Below are 16600 nucleotides of genomic sequence, written 5' to 3'. Positions count from 1 at the left end.
ACTGAAACATCTTAGTGCCTCTCCTAGTCAAACACTCTCCCTTCTACAATCATTTGAATACCCTGATCTGTCTTTCAATCCAACAGTTTTTCCTGCTCAAAAATGTCATATGAATGGACTTCAACATGTAGACTTTCAGACTGACTTCTTATGCATAGCAACATGCACTTAAAGTTCATCTAAGTAGCTCTGTGAGTTAATAGCTTGTTTCTTTTTATCACTGAATAATATTCCATTATATGGACATACCATTGTCTGCTTTTCCATTTATCTAACTAAAGGATATTATTTCAACGTTGCTTGAAATTTTTGGTGATTATGAATAAAACTGCTGAAAACATTCCTCTGCATGTATTTTTCAGACATACATTTTCAAATCAATTGTGTAAATATTCAGGAACATGCTTGCTACATTGGATGATAAATCTAAGTTATATTTAGTAAGATACTGACAAACTACCTTGCAAAGTGCCATTTTGTGTCCCCACCAGCAATGAATGAGAATTCCTGCTGCTCTGAATCCTTGCCAGGTTTGGGAATTGTCGGTGAAGAGTCTATTTAGATCTTTTACCTTGTTATTTAAGTAAAAGTTCTTTATCAGATATATTATTTGCAAATATTTTCTCCCAGTTTATGACTTGTCTTTTCATTCTTGCAACTGCATCCTTCACAGAGCAAAATATTTTAAAGTTTTATTTAAAGTTTAATTTATCATTATGTTCTTTCATGAGTTATACTGTTAATGCCATACTTTAAAACACATAGTCAATCCCTAGGTAATGTAGATTGTTGTCCTATGTTTCCTTCTAGATGCAGAATTTCTTTTTTACTCTTTTTGTTGTAAATTTGTATGTGTTTTGACCCTATTTGTGTAAGTATATTTTTGGAATCTCTACTGTGTTCCATTGATCACTATTTCTATCTTTTTGTTAATAGCAAACAGTTTTAATTACTGAAGCTTAATAACATGTTTTAAAATCAGGTAATTGGAGTCTTGGAACCTTTTCTTTTAAAAATTGTTTTGATTATTTTAGTAGTAGCTTTACCCTTCCATATAAATATTGAACCATCTTATGAACAGAACATTGCTACATTGGATGATAAATCTAAGTTATATTTAGTAAGATACTGACAAACTACCTTGGAAAGTGCCATTTTGTGTCCCCACCAGCAATGAATGAGAATTCCTCTGCTCTACGAAAAAACTTGTTGAGATTTTTATTTTTTTTGAGATAGAGTCTAGCTCCATCACCCATGCTGGAGTGCAGTGGCGCGATCTTGGCTCACTGCAACCTCTGCCTCCTGGGTTCAAGCGATTCTCCTGCCTCAGCCTCCTGAGTAGCTGGGATTACAGGTGCCTGCCACCATGCCCAGCTGATTTTTGTATTTTTAGTAGAGACGGGGTTTCACTGTGTTGGCCAGGTTGACTCCTGACTTCGTGTTCCACCCGCCTCAGCCGCTCCACTTGCTGGGATTTCTATTGAGATTCTGTTAAATTAATAGATGAAATTGGGAAAAATTAACATCTTAACATTATGAGATGTTCCAATTCTTTCTTCTTTTCATTGCTGAATATAAAAATTTATTTTAAACTTAAAAAATACTAATTATAATAGCACAAAAATTGAAGCACATAGACATAAATATAGCAAAATATGTTAACATAAGTTTTAAAGAACAGAAATCAACAAAGTATGTTCTCTGACCATGTGGAAATTAAAATATAAATCAATAACAGAAAGATAATTTTGACAAACAGCAAATATGTGAAAATTACCCAGCATACTCTAAATGACCATGAGTCAAAAAAAAAAAAAAAGAAATCAATATTAGGAAATACTTAGAAATAAATAATAGTAACAATGTGAATTTTCAAAATGTGTGAGATGAAGCTCAAGTGTATACTACAAGGTAATTTAGTAACAACGTTTACAAATCAAAAATACATGCAATTTACAATGTATGCCTCAAACTTTTGAAGTTACAAGAAAGAAGAAACTAAAGATAAGAGTGGAAGTCATTACACTGGCAACTTTGAAAAGGTCTGTACAGCCAACGGTTGTACAAATGCAATAAATAACTCAGTGTGAATAAGTTTGACAATGTGAATGGAGTAGAACAATTTTTTGAAAGACATAATTGGCACAAGACATAGGAAATCTCAATAGTATTGTTTATATTTAAAAAATTAAAATTTTAATGATGGAATCTTCTTGCAAAGATAACTCTAGGACTGTTTTGCTTCACTAGTTAATTATAGGCATTTAAGAAAATGATAATATACTAATTATATTAGAAAATAGAATAAAAGTAAGTATTTCAAACTTATTTTATTAGGCAAGGATATCTTTCATTCCAAAACCAGACAAGGATACTCAAACAGAGAAGTATTATGACAAATACCTCTCATGAATAAGAGGTACATTTTTCTTTCAAAAACATTAGCAAATTGAATGCTACATGTAGAACATATTACAAGAAAATATGGCTTATCCCAATAATATAAGATTCATTTAAGATACAAAAACATACAAAAATTATTTAGTGTAACACATTAATAGAAACAAGAAAAAATATTATGTGGTCCCTTCAGAATATTAAAAATATGATTACACTTAATATCCACTGATGAAAAGGTATCTCATCAAACTAGAAACAGAAGGACATATCTTTAATGAATGAAGTTATTAAAAATTTCTGTAGCTAATATCACACTGAATATGAAATAGTGCATTTCCCCCCACAGTTAAAAACATAGCAAATGATTTTCCTCTCACTTTTTTGTTTAAGATATGAGGAGACAGTGGCTAGTATATATAATAAGTTAAGGAAAAGAAATAGATATAGAGATTACAAAGACAAAAATAAACTTTCTCTTATGACCTCCTTTGTGTGTAGAAAACTCTAAGGACTCTACCAAATAATACATATAGAACTAAAAGTAAACATACCAGTGTTGCAGAACACAATGTTAATGCCCAAAAGTTAATTCTATCTTTTAATACTATCAATTAAATATTGGAAAATAAAATTAAGGAAATCTATAAAAATATCTACTAGAGGCAGTAAGTGAATTTCACAAAAATTCAGGTCACTAAGTGCTATGGTCTGAATGTTTGCATTCCCTTTATATTCACATATTGAATCCTAATCAACAGTGCAATGATTTTAGGAGGTAGGGCCTTTGAGAAATAATTAGCGCATTATAGCAGAGCCCTCATGAATTGCATTAGTGCCCTTATGAAAGAACAGCCTGAGCGCCGGCCTTTTCCCTTCGGCCATGTGAGAACATGGCTAGAAGGTGTCCTCTATGAGGCAGAAAATAGCGTTAAACAGACATTGACTCTGCTGGCACCTTGATCGTGGGATTGCCCAGCCACAAGAACTGTGAGAAATAAATCTCTTTTGTTTATAAGGTATCCTGTTTATGATGTTTTGTTATAGCAGCACTATTGAATTAAGACACTAAGTTAATATCAAAAAATCACTTGAATTTCTATGCATTAGCAATGACCAATTAGAAAACAAAATTTTTAAAAGAACAATTTACACTAACATTTAAAAACATAAAATACTTTATGGTAAATTTAATGAAAAATATGTAAGACTTCTTCTCTAAAAGCTCATTGATTAGACTCTAAGAGTATTTTAGGCATAAAAGAGAAGTGAACAAAGTCCTTTTTATTAAGGTAAAAATGACACTGGTAAAGTGGAGAAAGGAGCAAATACAGTATTTTTGGAATTACCAAGTAGTTCCTTCACCTCCATATCATGGTTCTTCAGCTCCCAGATGCAAAGAGTCTTACCGCATGACACAGAGACCAAAATCAAACCGCCACTAGGTGTAAAGCTCAGATCTGTCACAATATCTTGGTGGCTGGAAAGATTCAAAAGCAGGAGCCCCATCTGCACCTCCCAAATCTTGATCTGCCTATCATTGAGTCCTTTAGCAAGGACCCCGCAAGAGACGCCTGGCACTTGGGGATGGTGGCATGCCCAGAGCTTCCTGCTGGATGGGAAATAAGTAATGAAATAAAAAGATATACCGTGTGTGGATTAAAGTACTTCATTTATGCATATCTTAATTATCCCCAAATTGATATATAGATTTAATGCAATCTCAGTATCCTAGCAAAAATTTACAAATAAATTAACTCACTGTTTTAAAAATTTATATAGAAAAACAAAATAATTGTGAAAAAAGAACAGACTTAGATAACTTAACTCTAATTCACTTCAAGATTAATTATTAATAAAATATATAATAATCAGGATATTGTGATATTGGTGAAACAAAAGACCATAAACGGTATGGCACAGAAGAAAAAGTTAAAAACAATTCCTGATAAATGCCTCAAATGATTTTGATCCAGTAGCCAAAGCAAGTCAATTGGGAAACAAAAATTATTTACAACAAATAGTGTTTAAACAACTATATACATATATATATACACACACACATATATACATGTTCATATAGATTTATATACATGAACCCTTGACTTCTATACCACATTTGAAAATTAATAGAATATGAATAATAGACCTAACATAAGAGCTAAAAGCAAAAGCCTTCTGTGGACAAAAACAGAATATCTTCATGACAAAAACAGAATATCTTCATGACAAAAACAGAATATCTTCATGACAAAAACAGAATATCTTCTTCATGACAAAAACAGAATATCTTCATGACAAAAACAGAATATCTTCATGACAAAAACAGAATATCTTCATGACAAAAACAGAATATCTTCATGACAAAAACAGAATATCTTCATGACATTATTTGTGGATACTCCAAAAGTATCACTGGACATTTTGGTATGTTAAATGAAATATTACATTATTTTGTAAAATAGAAGGAGGAAGAGAAATGGTGAGAGGTCCTTTTATAACAATATATTCTAAAAGATGTAATTTCTCCAAAGACATGCCCAAAATATAATTGTAAGAAATGGTTTATAAATAAACACAAATCCATTTAATAACAGAAAATACAAATACTGGTTTAAAAATGTATAATTACAATATATGAAAGTGTGCAGTAAGATGTATTCTTTTAAAGAATGTGATTTAATTAAAATTTGATCTCTGAAGATACATATAAAACTTTTTATAAATGAACAGAATTCATTTCTAACAGAATTTGATGAACTGTTACACGACTAAAATACTAGTAAAGAAAAATAATGTTAAACTGAGGATTTATTATTAAGAAAATTAGGAATAAAAATTATTGAAATTAAATGAGATGCAGATAATTATCAGGAAAATAGGGAATATTATTTAAATAATTTTATCTGGGTATACAAAATTTAAAAGAAAATAACAATGTTTCTAAAGTTGTAAAATTTTCAAATATTAAGTAGAGTCAAACACAATAAATTAAATAATCACAAAGGAAACAAAAAAATTATTCCAGAATCTACTATGTAAATAAAGGCTTTGACTTAGTGCACTATGAATAGCAAAGGGCGTAAAATATATCTCTGGTATCAGAAAGCTCAGATCCTAACTGAAAAGATAAAAGATACTCATAAAAGAAAGGCTTTGTAAGCAGCACATAACCGGTACTCCATGATTTGTGTGCACAAGTGCTGCTGGAGATAAGATCAATCTTTTTGAACTATGGTATTTATTAGTTAGGAGTAAATATAAATAATAACATAAAGCTATGAGTTCACAGATTTATTTTTTCTTTCTCTTCCCTAAGTTTAGGAGTAAAGCTTACTGTAGTAGCCATCTTGATTTGTTATCAGTCAAAGGGAGGGCTGAGACTGCCAAACTGTAGCCCTGAAACAAATCCAGGGAGCAGCATCTATGTCCAAATATTTACTCTGAATCATGGCAATGAACTGTGTTCTTAGGATCCATTCCAACAAAGTAATCCAGGAAATCAGGTAGCCAGAAAAGACAAAATTTGTCACACTGCACAGAAATATTTTTCTAAGAGAAGACAATGGAAATACAGGCTTTGTTTATCACAGAAATAACCCATATGTTCTTATTGTGAATTAATTTTATTCTTTTCAATTTGCAATAGACATGGAATACACCTTAGAATAGAAGACAGAAGAATGGTATTATAATATTAACTCATTTGTTGACAAGTTGTTGGAATTTCTGAAAGTCACTTAACCTCCATAAGACAGTTTATTTTCCTAAACAAATAGAAAGTAACAATCTCATATTGTTATAACTAAAATTTAGATAAGATAAACAAATGAAAGCAAGCATATATTCAGAATACCCACTATACATGGAAATATTTCTTGGCAAGAATTTTATTGGGGCAATTTTGTGATATTATGCATTATCATCTTGTTTGTTCTATCTTTAAAACAAGCAATATTGTACTTGTTCCTATTTCTCCTTAAAGGTTTAGTAACATAAAAGTGGATTAATAACCTGCAGTATTTATATATATAAATTCAGTGATACATAATATAACGCTAAAAAGAGCAAGTTGGTTTGTATCTTGGAAATTACTTTCTGCTGTAAATAAAGAGAAATCTATGCCTTGGTAGTTTCTGTTCACCCATAATAAAAATATATTTAATGCTATTTTATTAAAATAATCTTCAATATATATTCTATCTTAGTAATATCTAGCTGTAAAAGCTATTGATATCTGTAATATACTTGTCATTAAAAAATTAACAATCCTGTATTTGGCACCAAGTAATTAGGGAAGGATAATATTTTAATTTCTTCTAATTCTTACTGTACCAGGTTAAAATTTTTGATTTTGTGGGGACAACGTCTTCAATCAAAAATAGTGTTTCTATTTATGATAATCTTAGTCCTTATGCAGATCAATATTGTGAGCAGAGATTTGCTGAAGAGAGACACATTTCTATAAATCGTATGAGGAATGTTGTTTAGGATCAAAACTGTAATAAGGTTAGCTACATCATTAGCAGAATTATCTTTAAATATATATAATTTGGATTTCTAAAAAAAGGTGCAGCATGTATCTTTCATTTAACATAAAATCTCACATACATATCCTATGCAAACCTCACAATAATAGAATAAAGCAGATAACAAACTTCATTTTGCTATGCAGGCCAGTGGTATCCATGTATGTAAAATCAGAGTTGAATATTTTTGGCTTAAAATACCCAATCTCCGATTTTCATAGATCACACTAAGCCACCGTAAGTTAAAACCTGAATTTGCAAGTCCAATGACTCTATGATCCTGCCAGCGGTGAACAATGCTGATTAAGGACCATATGTCATTTAGTGATTATTTCACGACACAACAATCATTTCAAATTGTTAATGAAACAAAAGAAGGATTTTCATAAAAATACAATTTTGAATACTATTTTATTTTCTAGATGAATGCCCATTTATTGTTCTTTTTTTTCCCTCCCAAATCCCATGGAACATGTCAATATGTAAATAAGTCATTAGCCAAAGGGAAGGGAAATAAATAAATCCCTGTACTCAGCCCTAATAAGATTTCAGATGGGCTCCTAGTAATAAGCATATGAAAATAATAGATATATTCTCTACTTCCTCCAGGAAATTTCTATCTGACCTAGTTGCAATGCTACAGAGTTGAGTATGTTTCCCTAAATGTTAAGGGAAATTTGGGAAGCTTTGTGACTTCTTAATGTATTAAAAGAGAAGTGAAATAACTCGGGTTTAAGTGAGTCAAACAAAATAAAACCTTGGTTTTATAAAACTGGAAAAAAAGAGAAGAACTGTTCTCAGTGATTATATTAATAGAGCATAATTTCAATATAATGTGGACATACATATGCATACATTTATATATATGTATGTATTGGTATATTTTTCTTTTTCAGGACTCAGAAGCAACTGGAAGATTACAAAAAAATAGACTAAAAACAGAAAAATATATAGCTCCAGAGTACCCTGAAGCTAAGGCCACTTGCAATCAAGGCCCTTCTTAAAATGACAGCCAGCAGGTGAGCACTGTGAGACAGAGGAGCCAATGGAGCGCAGGCTTCTTGGGCCAGACAATGCCCAAGTGATTGCAAATGTGTCAGAACTGTATTCCACTACAATCACCCAACACAGCCCAGGGTGGTGCGAGGTTCTGTTGACAAAATTGTATGACGTTAAGTTTCTTCAAAATAGAACACATTTTCAGGAGAAGACACACTGTCATCCAGAACCCACACTGTCATCCAGAACCCACATGCTTTTATAGCTAACAAAAAAGAAAAAAAGGAAGAGAAAGAAGAAAATAGGATTTCTGTGACCCTTCCCTTTCAAAGACCCCATTTGAAATATGAGAAATGTTCTGTGGAAGTGAAATAAGAACATTTAGAATAATGCAGGAATTTAAATAGCTTTTAAGGAAAAAAAGAGAGCCTATTTCACTGAAAATTTAATGTCAAAAATGGAAATAGCATGGGAGGAAGACAAAAGTGAGTTGGACAGGGTCAATTTGTTGTAAATCAGGTCTCTGAGGAGGAGTGAGACTTAAGAGTAAACTCAATGGCAAGCAGTGAGACAAATGTGTTAGGAGAAAAGGACAAATAATTAGAGACTAAATTCATTACTCAGGATTTCTGTAGCTACCTCTCATTTCTCCACCATCATTCCTGCTTGTGCCAACACTCATCCTTGAAGTCTGGAGTATTATTGCTTAACTTGCTTGAGATTTTGAGTTCAGGCTGAAGGACGAAAGCGAATTTAGGTCAATTTATCTAGTCAGTGTATTAAAGTTGCATGCCAATGAAAACATTTGTTACAAAATTGTAAAACTACATTTTTTGAAACCTATTATGGACTAGACATAGGTATGAAGCTCAAAATCTAAATTATTAATTTTTATAAAAATATTTGATAGGCTGGGGGCAGTGACTCACACCTGTAATCCTAGCACTCTGGGAGGCCAAGGCAGGTGGATCCCAAGGTCAAGAGAGTGAGACCATCCTGGCCAACATGGTGAAACCCCGTCTCTAGTAAAAATACAAAAAATTAGCTGGGCTTGTAGTCTCAGCTACTCCAGAGGCTGAGGCAGGAGAATCACTTGAACCCAGGAGGCAGAGGTTGCAGTGACCCGAGATCGCGCCACTGCACTCCAGCCTAGCGACAGAACTAGACTCCATCTCAACAAACAAACAAATATTTGATAAAATTTAATATTAAATCATAAGTATGTTATAATCTGGTTAAAAGCATAGATAAGAATTATGTAAAAATGAATATTAGAACAATTTCTTTAAAACTTTTAAAGAGGAGAAAAGAGAAAAAGACAGGAGTAGAACAATGATTCTTCACAACATGTACACTATGAGTTACAGAATGATATTGTTGGAGAATCATCAAGGCAAGTTAATAATAACTTTACTTATTGAGCACTTAGTAAGCATATGATAATTACCAGTTATTATCATATTCCAGATACTGTGCTAAGCATTTTCATAATGTATTATATTCCATCCAGATATCTAGTCTATGGTAACAGATTTGATATTCATGTTTTCCAGATAAAGCGTAGTTGCAGATACTCAGTAACTAGTCCATACTCATAGGGTCAGTAAATGATAAATATTTGAATTTGTACTTCCCTGACTCCAAAATTTATTTTGTTTACTGATCTATGTATGTTTTTAATATCGTAAGCTATCTCCAGACTGAGAGATAATACAGAGCTCTTAGGCTATGACTCCCTGAGAGCATGTTAATTAATGAGAACCTCAACCTAAGACTTAAACTAAACCCCAGACTTGTGTCAAACCCTAATTCTACCTCTGGAGATAGTAATGATCTCAATTATCTTGCTCCTCTATGAAGGTGTTGTATTTTGAGAGGAGAGGCCAGGCATTTCTGTTGGTGAGGCTGGTGAAATAGCGCAGGACTGAATATTCAGACTTCAAACCTTTCTCATTTTGGGAGTCTAAGTCATGATAGGCAACAGTCTCAGAATTACAATGTGTCAGCACAGCATTTAATGTTTTCTGAGGATGCATGTCCAATGTGCATCATCATGTGAGCTCTGCTTCACAGCCATTGAGAGACCATCCAGCAGAGCACATGAGTCAGGGAAGAGTACAGAGAGAACGCACACCCTCATGTCCATTCTTGTCCTGGAAGTGGCACGATTCACTTCTGGATCCATTGCCTACAATTAGTTTCATGGCTCTCTCTTCATATGGAAGCACATGATGTATTTGGTAAATTTATATTTTTGCTACTAGGGGTAGGGAGAAGTACCTGAAAGGCTGTTGAAATCACTTTCTCTTCACCCTGTGCCAGGATTTGTGTAGACAGAGAATGTGTTTGATGTTATGGGCTTTTCTTGAGAAGTTTTTTAGTTTGTTTTGTATTAAAGCAGATTCTTTCAAGAAAGAGTTGTTTAATTAGCAATGTTAAAATGTATTTTTATGTATTTAAGAACCATAATATTCTCAGTTATCAATTAGATTACATGTTAAAATTGTTTATTTTAATTGGCATGAATTTTGTAGATTCAGCTTTATTCTAATAATATAAATTTGACATTTAATTTTTTTATGTTAATGGCAATATTGTGCTATACTACTTTAAATATATATTATGTAGAGTCATATATTAAAATAATTTCAATAATCTAATTTATATTTTAAATTCTATTGATTTTACAGCATTCACTGTTATCTCATTCTTTTTTAATTTTTAACTTTTGTGTATACATAGTAGGTGCATGTATTTGTGGAGTACATGAGATATTTGGATACAGGCATGTAATGTGCAAATCATTACTCGGGATTTCTACAGCTACCTCTCATTTCACACCAGGGTAAATGGAATATCTGTCATCTCAAGCATTAATCCTTTGTGCTACAAATTATCCAATTATACTTTTTAAGTTATTTCTGAATATACAATTACATTATCATTGACTATAGTCACCCTGTTGTGTATTCAAATACTAAATCTTATTATTTAATATTTTGGTATCGATTAACCACCCCAATTCTCCCCCACTCCCCACTACCTTCCCAGCCTCTTGTAGCCATCCTTCTACTCTCTGTCTCCATGAGTAAAATTGTTTTACTTTTTAGATCCCACAAATAAGTGAGAACATGTGAAGTTTGTCTTTCTGTGCCTGGTTTATTTCACTTGACATGATGACCTCCAGTTATATCCATGTTGTTGCAAATGACAGGGTCTTATTTTTTTAGTGGCTGAAAAGCACTCCATTCTATACATGTACCACATTTTTTTTATCCATTCATCTGCTAATGAATATCTAGGTTGCTTTCAAACCTTGGCTATTGTGAATAGTGCTGCAATGAATGTAGGAGTGCAGATATCTCTTTGATACACTGATTTCATTTTTTTGGGTATATATCTGGCAGTGAGATTGCTGGATCATACGGTAGTTCTAATTTTAGTTTTTTGAGGAACCTCCAACATATTCTACATAGTGATTGTACTAATTTACATTCCCTCCAACAATGTACCAGGGTTTGCTTTTCTCCACCTCCTGCCAGCATTTGCTATTGCTTTTCTTTTTGATAAAGGTCATTTTAATGGAGTGAGATAATATCCCATTGTTTTCATTTGCATTTATCTGATGATCAATGATGATGAGCACCTTTTCATGTATCTATCATTTGTATGTCTTCTTTTGAAAAATATCTTTTCAGACCTTTTGCCCGTTTTTAAATTGGATTATTAGATTTTTTTCTATAGAGCTGTCTGGGCTCTTTATATATTCTAGTTATTAATCCCTTGACAGATGGGTAGTTTGCAAATATTTTCTGTCATTCTGTAGGTTGTCTCTTCACTTTGTTGATTGTTTCCTTTGCTATGTAGAAGCTTTTTAACTTGATGTCATCCAATGTGTCCCTTTTTGCTTTGGTTATCTGTGCTGGTGAAGTATTACTCAAGAAATTCCAGCCCCATTCAATATTCTGGAGAGATTCCCTGATGTTTTCTTTTAATAGTTTCACAGGGTAAGGTCCTAGATGTAAATGTTTAACCTATTTTTGTACATGGTGAGATAGTCAAGTTTTATTCTTCTACTATAGTATCCAGTTATCCCAGTACCATTTATTGAAGAGACTTCAATATTTCCCCAAAGTATGTTCTCGGCGTCTTTGTTGAGAATGAGTATCCTATAGATGGATGGATTTATTTCAGTGTTACCTAATCTGTTCCATTCATATGTGTCTGTTTTTATGCTAGTACCATGCTGTTTTGATCACTATAGTTCTGCAGTGTAATTTGAAGTTAGATAATGTGGTTTCTTCAGTTTTGTTCCTTTTGTTCAGGATAGCTTTGGTTATTCTGTTTTTTTGTGGTTCCATATACATTTTAAGAATTATTTTTTCTATTTATGTGAAGAATATCATAGATAACTTGATAGACATTGCACTGAAACTATAGGTTGCCTTGGATAATATGGTCATTTTAGCAATTATTTATTCTTCCAATCCTTGAGCATGGAATATTTTTTGATTTTTGTGTCCTCTTCAATTTCTTGCATCAAAGTTTTATAGTTTTCATTGTAGATGTCTTTAACTTCTTTGGTTAATTTCTAAGTATTTTATTTGTAGCTATTGTAAATGGGATTCCTTTCTTGATTTATTTTTCAGATTGTTTGCTGTTGGTACATAGAAATGCTATTGATTTTTGTGGATTGATGTTCAATCCTGCAAATTTACTGAATTTGTTAATCAATTTCAATAGTGTTTTGGTGGGATATTTAGTTTTGTACAAACATGAGGTCATAGCATCAGTAAAAAAGGATGATTTGACTTTTTCCTTTCCAATTTGAATTGACTTTATTTATTTCTTCTTTCTGATTGCTCCAGCTAGGACTTCCAGTACTACATTGAATAACAGTGGTGAAAGATGGCATTCTTGTTGTATTCTAGATTTTAAAGGAAAGACTTTCAGTTTTTCCCCATTCAGTACAATACTAGCTATAGGTCTCCTGTAGATGACTTTTCTTATGTTGAGGCATGGTTTTTTATACCCAGTTTATGGGGTTTAGATAGTAAAGGGGCATATGTTGAATTGCTTTTGAATACCAGGGATAAATCCCACTTAAACACAATTAATGATCTTTTTATTGTGTTGTTGAACTTGGTTTGCTAGTATTTTCTTGAGGATGTTTGCATCAATTTTCAACAGGGATATTGGCCTTTAGTTTCCTTTCTCTGATGTATCTTTGTTTGCTTTTGTTATTAGGGTAAATCTTGCCTCATAGAGTAAGTTTTGAAGTGATTCCTCTTCTAATTTTTGGAATAGTTTGAGTACAACTGTTATTAGCTCTTTTTTAAATGTTTGGTAGAATTCAGCAGTGAAGGCATCATGTCTTGGGTTTTTTGTTGCTGGAAGAATTTTTTATTGCTGCTTCATTCTCGTTACTTGTTATTGGTCTGTTCAGGCTTTGACTTTCTTCATAGTTTAATCTTGATAGGTTGTATGTGTCTAAGAATTTATATATTTATTCTTGATGATCCAATTTGTTGGCATATAGTTGCTCATAATAGACATTAACCATCCTGTAAAATTCTGTGGTATGGATTGTAATGTATATCTATTCAAATCTGATTTATTTGTGTCTTTTCTCCTTTTTTCATAGTCTGACTAAACGTGTGTTCATTGTGTTTATCTTTAAACATAACCCATCTTTTTGTTTCATTGGTCTTTTGCATTATTTTCATCATTCCAAATTTATTTAATTCTGCTCTGATCTTTTTTATTTCAATAGGTTTTTGGGGGAACAGGTGGTGTTTGGTTACATGGATAAGTTCTTTAGTGGTGTTTTCTAAAATTTCGGTGCATCCATCACCCAAGCAGTGTACACTGTACCTAATGTATAGTCTTTTATCCCTCACTCTCCTCTCACCCTTCCCTCTGAGTCCCCAAAGTCCATTGTATCATTCTTATGCCTTTGCATCCCATAGCTTAGCTCCCACTTATAAGTGAGAACATACAATGTTTGATTTTCCATTCTGGAGTTACTTCACTTAGAATAACGGTCTCCAGCTCCACCCAGGTTCCTGCAAATGCCATTACTTCATTCCTTTTTATGGGTGAATAGCATTCCATGGTGTATATGTATATACACCACATTTTCTTTATCCATATGTTGATTGATGGACATTAGAGCTGGTTTCATATTTTTGCAATTGCAAATTATGCTGCTATAAACATATGTGCAAGTGTCTTTTTCATATGATGACTTATTTTCCTCTGGGTAGATACCCAGTAGTGGAATTTCAGGATCAAATGGCAGATCTACTTTTAGTTCCTTAAGGAATTTCCACAATGTTTTCTATAATGGTTGTACTACTTTACATTCCAACCGATAGTGTAAAAGTGTTCCCTTTTCACCACATCCACACCAACATCTACTGTTTTATGATTTTTTGATTATGGCCATTCTTGCAGAAGTAAGGTGGTATCACATTGTGGTTTTGATTTGCATTTCCCTGATCATTAGTGTTGTTGAGCATTTTTAATGTGTTTGTTGGTCATTTATACATCTTCTTTTGAGAATTACCTATTCATGTCCTTAGTCCAGTTTTTGATGGGATTATTTGTTTTTGTCTTGCTGATTTGTTTGAGTTACTTATAGATTCTGGATATTAGTCCTTTGTTGAATGCATAGTTTGTAAAGATTTTCTCCAACTCTGTGGGTTGTCTGTTTACTCTGCTAATTATTTATTTTGTGGTGTAGAAGTTTTTTAGTTTAATTAAGTCCCATCTATTTATCCTTATTTTTGTTGCATTTGCTTTTCAGTTCTTGGTCATGAAGTTTCTGCCTAAACCTATGTCTACAGAAATTTTTCTGATGCTGTCTTCCAGAATTTTTGTGGTATCAGGTCTCAGATTTAAACGTTTGAGCCATATTGAGTTGATTTTACTATAAGGAGAGAAGTGAGGATCCAGTTTCATTCTTCTCCATGTGGCTTGCCAATTATCCCAGCACCATTTGTTGAATAGGGTGTCCTTTCCCCATTTTATGTTTTTGTTTGCTTTGTTGAAGATCACTTGCCTGTATGTATTTGGGTTTATTTCTGGGTTCTCTAGTCTGTTCCATTGGTCTATGTGCCTATTTTTATACCAGTACCATGCTATTTTGGTGTCTATAGCTTTATATTATAGTTTGAAGTCAGGAAATGTGATGCCTTGAGATGTGTCCTTTTTGCTTAGTCTTCCTTTGGCTATGTAGGCTCTTTTTTTGGTTCTATATGAATTATAGGATTTTTTTTTCTAGTTCTATGAAGAATGATGGTGACGATTTGGAGAAAGTTGCGTTAAATTTGTAGATTGCTTTTGGCAGTATGGTCATTTTTACAATATTGATTCTACCCATCCATGAGCATGAAATGTGTTTCCATTTGCTTGTGTCATCTATGATTAATTTCAGCAGCGTTTTGTAGTTTTCCTTGTAAAAGTCATTCACCTCCCTGGTTAAGGATATTCCCAAGTATTTTATTTTATTTTACTTATTTTATTTCATTTTTGCCACTATTGTAAAAGTCGTCAGGTTCTTGATTTGATTCTCGGCTTGCTCACTGTTGGTATATAGCAGTGCTGCTGATCTGTGTAGACTGATTTTGTATCCTGAAACTTTACTGAATTCATTTACCAGGTCTAGGAGCTTTTTTGATGAGTATTTGGGGTTTTCTAGGTATACACTCATGTCATGGGTAAACAGCAACAGTTTGTCTTCTTTACCAATTTGTGTGACCTTTCTTTTTCCTCTTATCTTATTGGTCTGGTTATTGTTTCCAGTACTATGTTGAAAAGAAGTGGTGACATTGGGCATCCTTGTCTTGTTTCAGTTCTCAGGGGGAATTCTTTCAACTTTTCCCCTTCAGTATAATGTTGGCTGTGGGTTTTTCATAGATAGCTATTATTACCTTAAACCATGCCCCTTCTAGGTAGATTTTATTGAGGGTTTTAATCATAAAGTGATGCTGGATTTTGTCAAATGCTTTTTCTGCATTTATTGAGATAATCACATGATTTTTATTTTAAATTCTGTCTATGTGGTGTATCACATTTATTGACTTGCATATGTTAAGCTATCCTTACATTTGTAGCATGAAACTCACTTGATTATGGTGGCTTATTTTTTGGATATATTGTCGGACTCAGTTAGCTAGTATTTTGTTGAAGGTTTTTGCATCTATATTCATCAGGGATATTGGTCTGTAGTTTCCTTTTTTTGTCAAATCCTTTCCTGGTTTTGGTATTAGGGTGGTACTGGCTTCATAGAATAATTTAGTTAAAATTTCCTCTTTCTCTATCTTACGGAATGTTATCTAATACTTTCAATGGGATTGGTACCAATTCTTCTTTGAATGTCTGATATAATTCAGCTGTGAATCCATCTGGTCTTGGACATTTTTTGGTTGGAAATTATTTTATTACCACTTCAAACTCACTGCTTGTTATTGGTCTGTTCAGAGTTTCTATTTCTTTCTGATTTAATCTAGGAGGGTTGTCTATTTTCAGGAATTTAGTCATCTCTTCTAGGTTTTTTAGTTTGTGCATGTAAAGGGGCTCATAGTATCCTTGAATGATCTTTTGTATTTCTGTGGTATTGGTTGTAGTATCTTTCATTTCATTTCTAATTGAGCTTATTTGAATATTCTGTC

This window comes from Colobus angolensis, unplaced genomic scaffold, assembly GCF_000951035.1.
Source record: "Colobus angolensis palliatus isolate OR3802 unplaced genomic scaffold, Cang.pa_1.0 Scaffold258, whole genome shotgun sequence".
NCBI classification, from domain to species: Eukaryota; Metazoa; Chordata; class Mammalia; order Primates; family Cercopithecidae; genus Colobus; species Colobus angolensis.
This window is presented reverse-complemented; position numbering follows the sequence as displayed.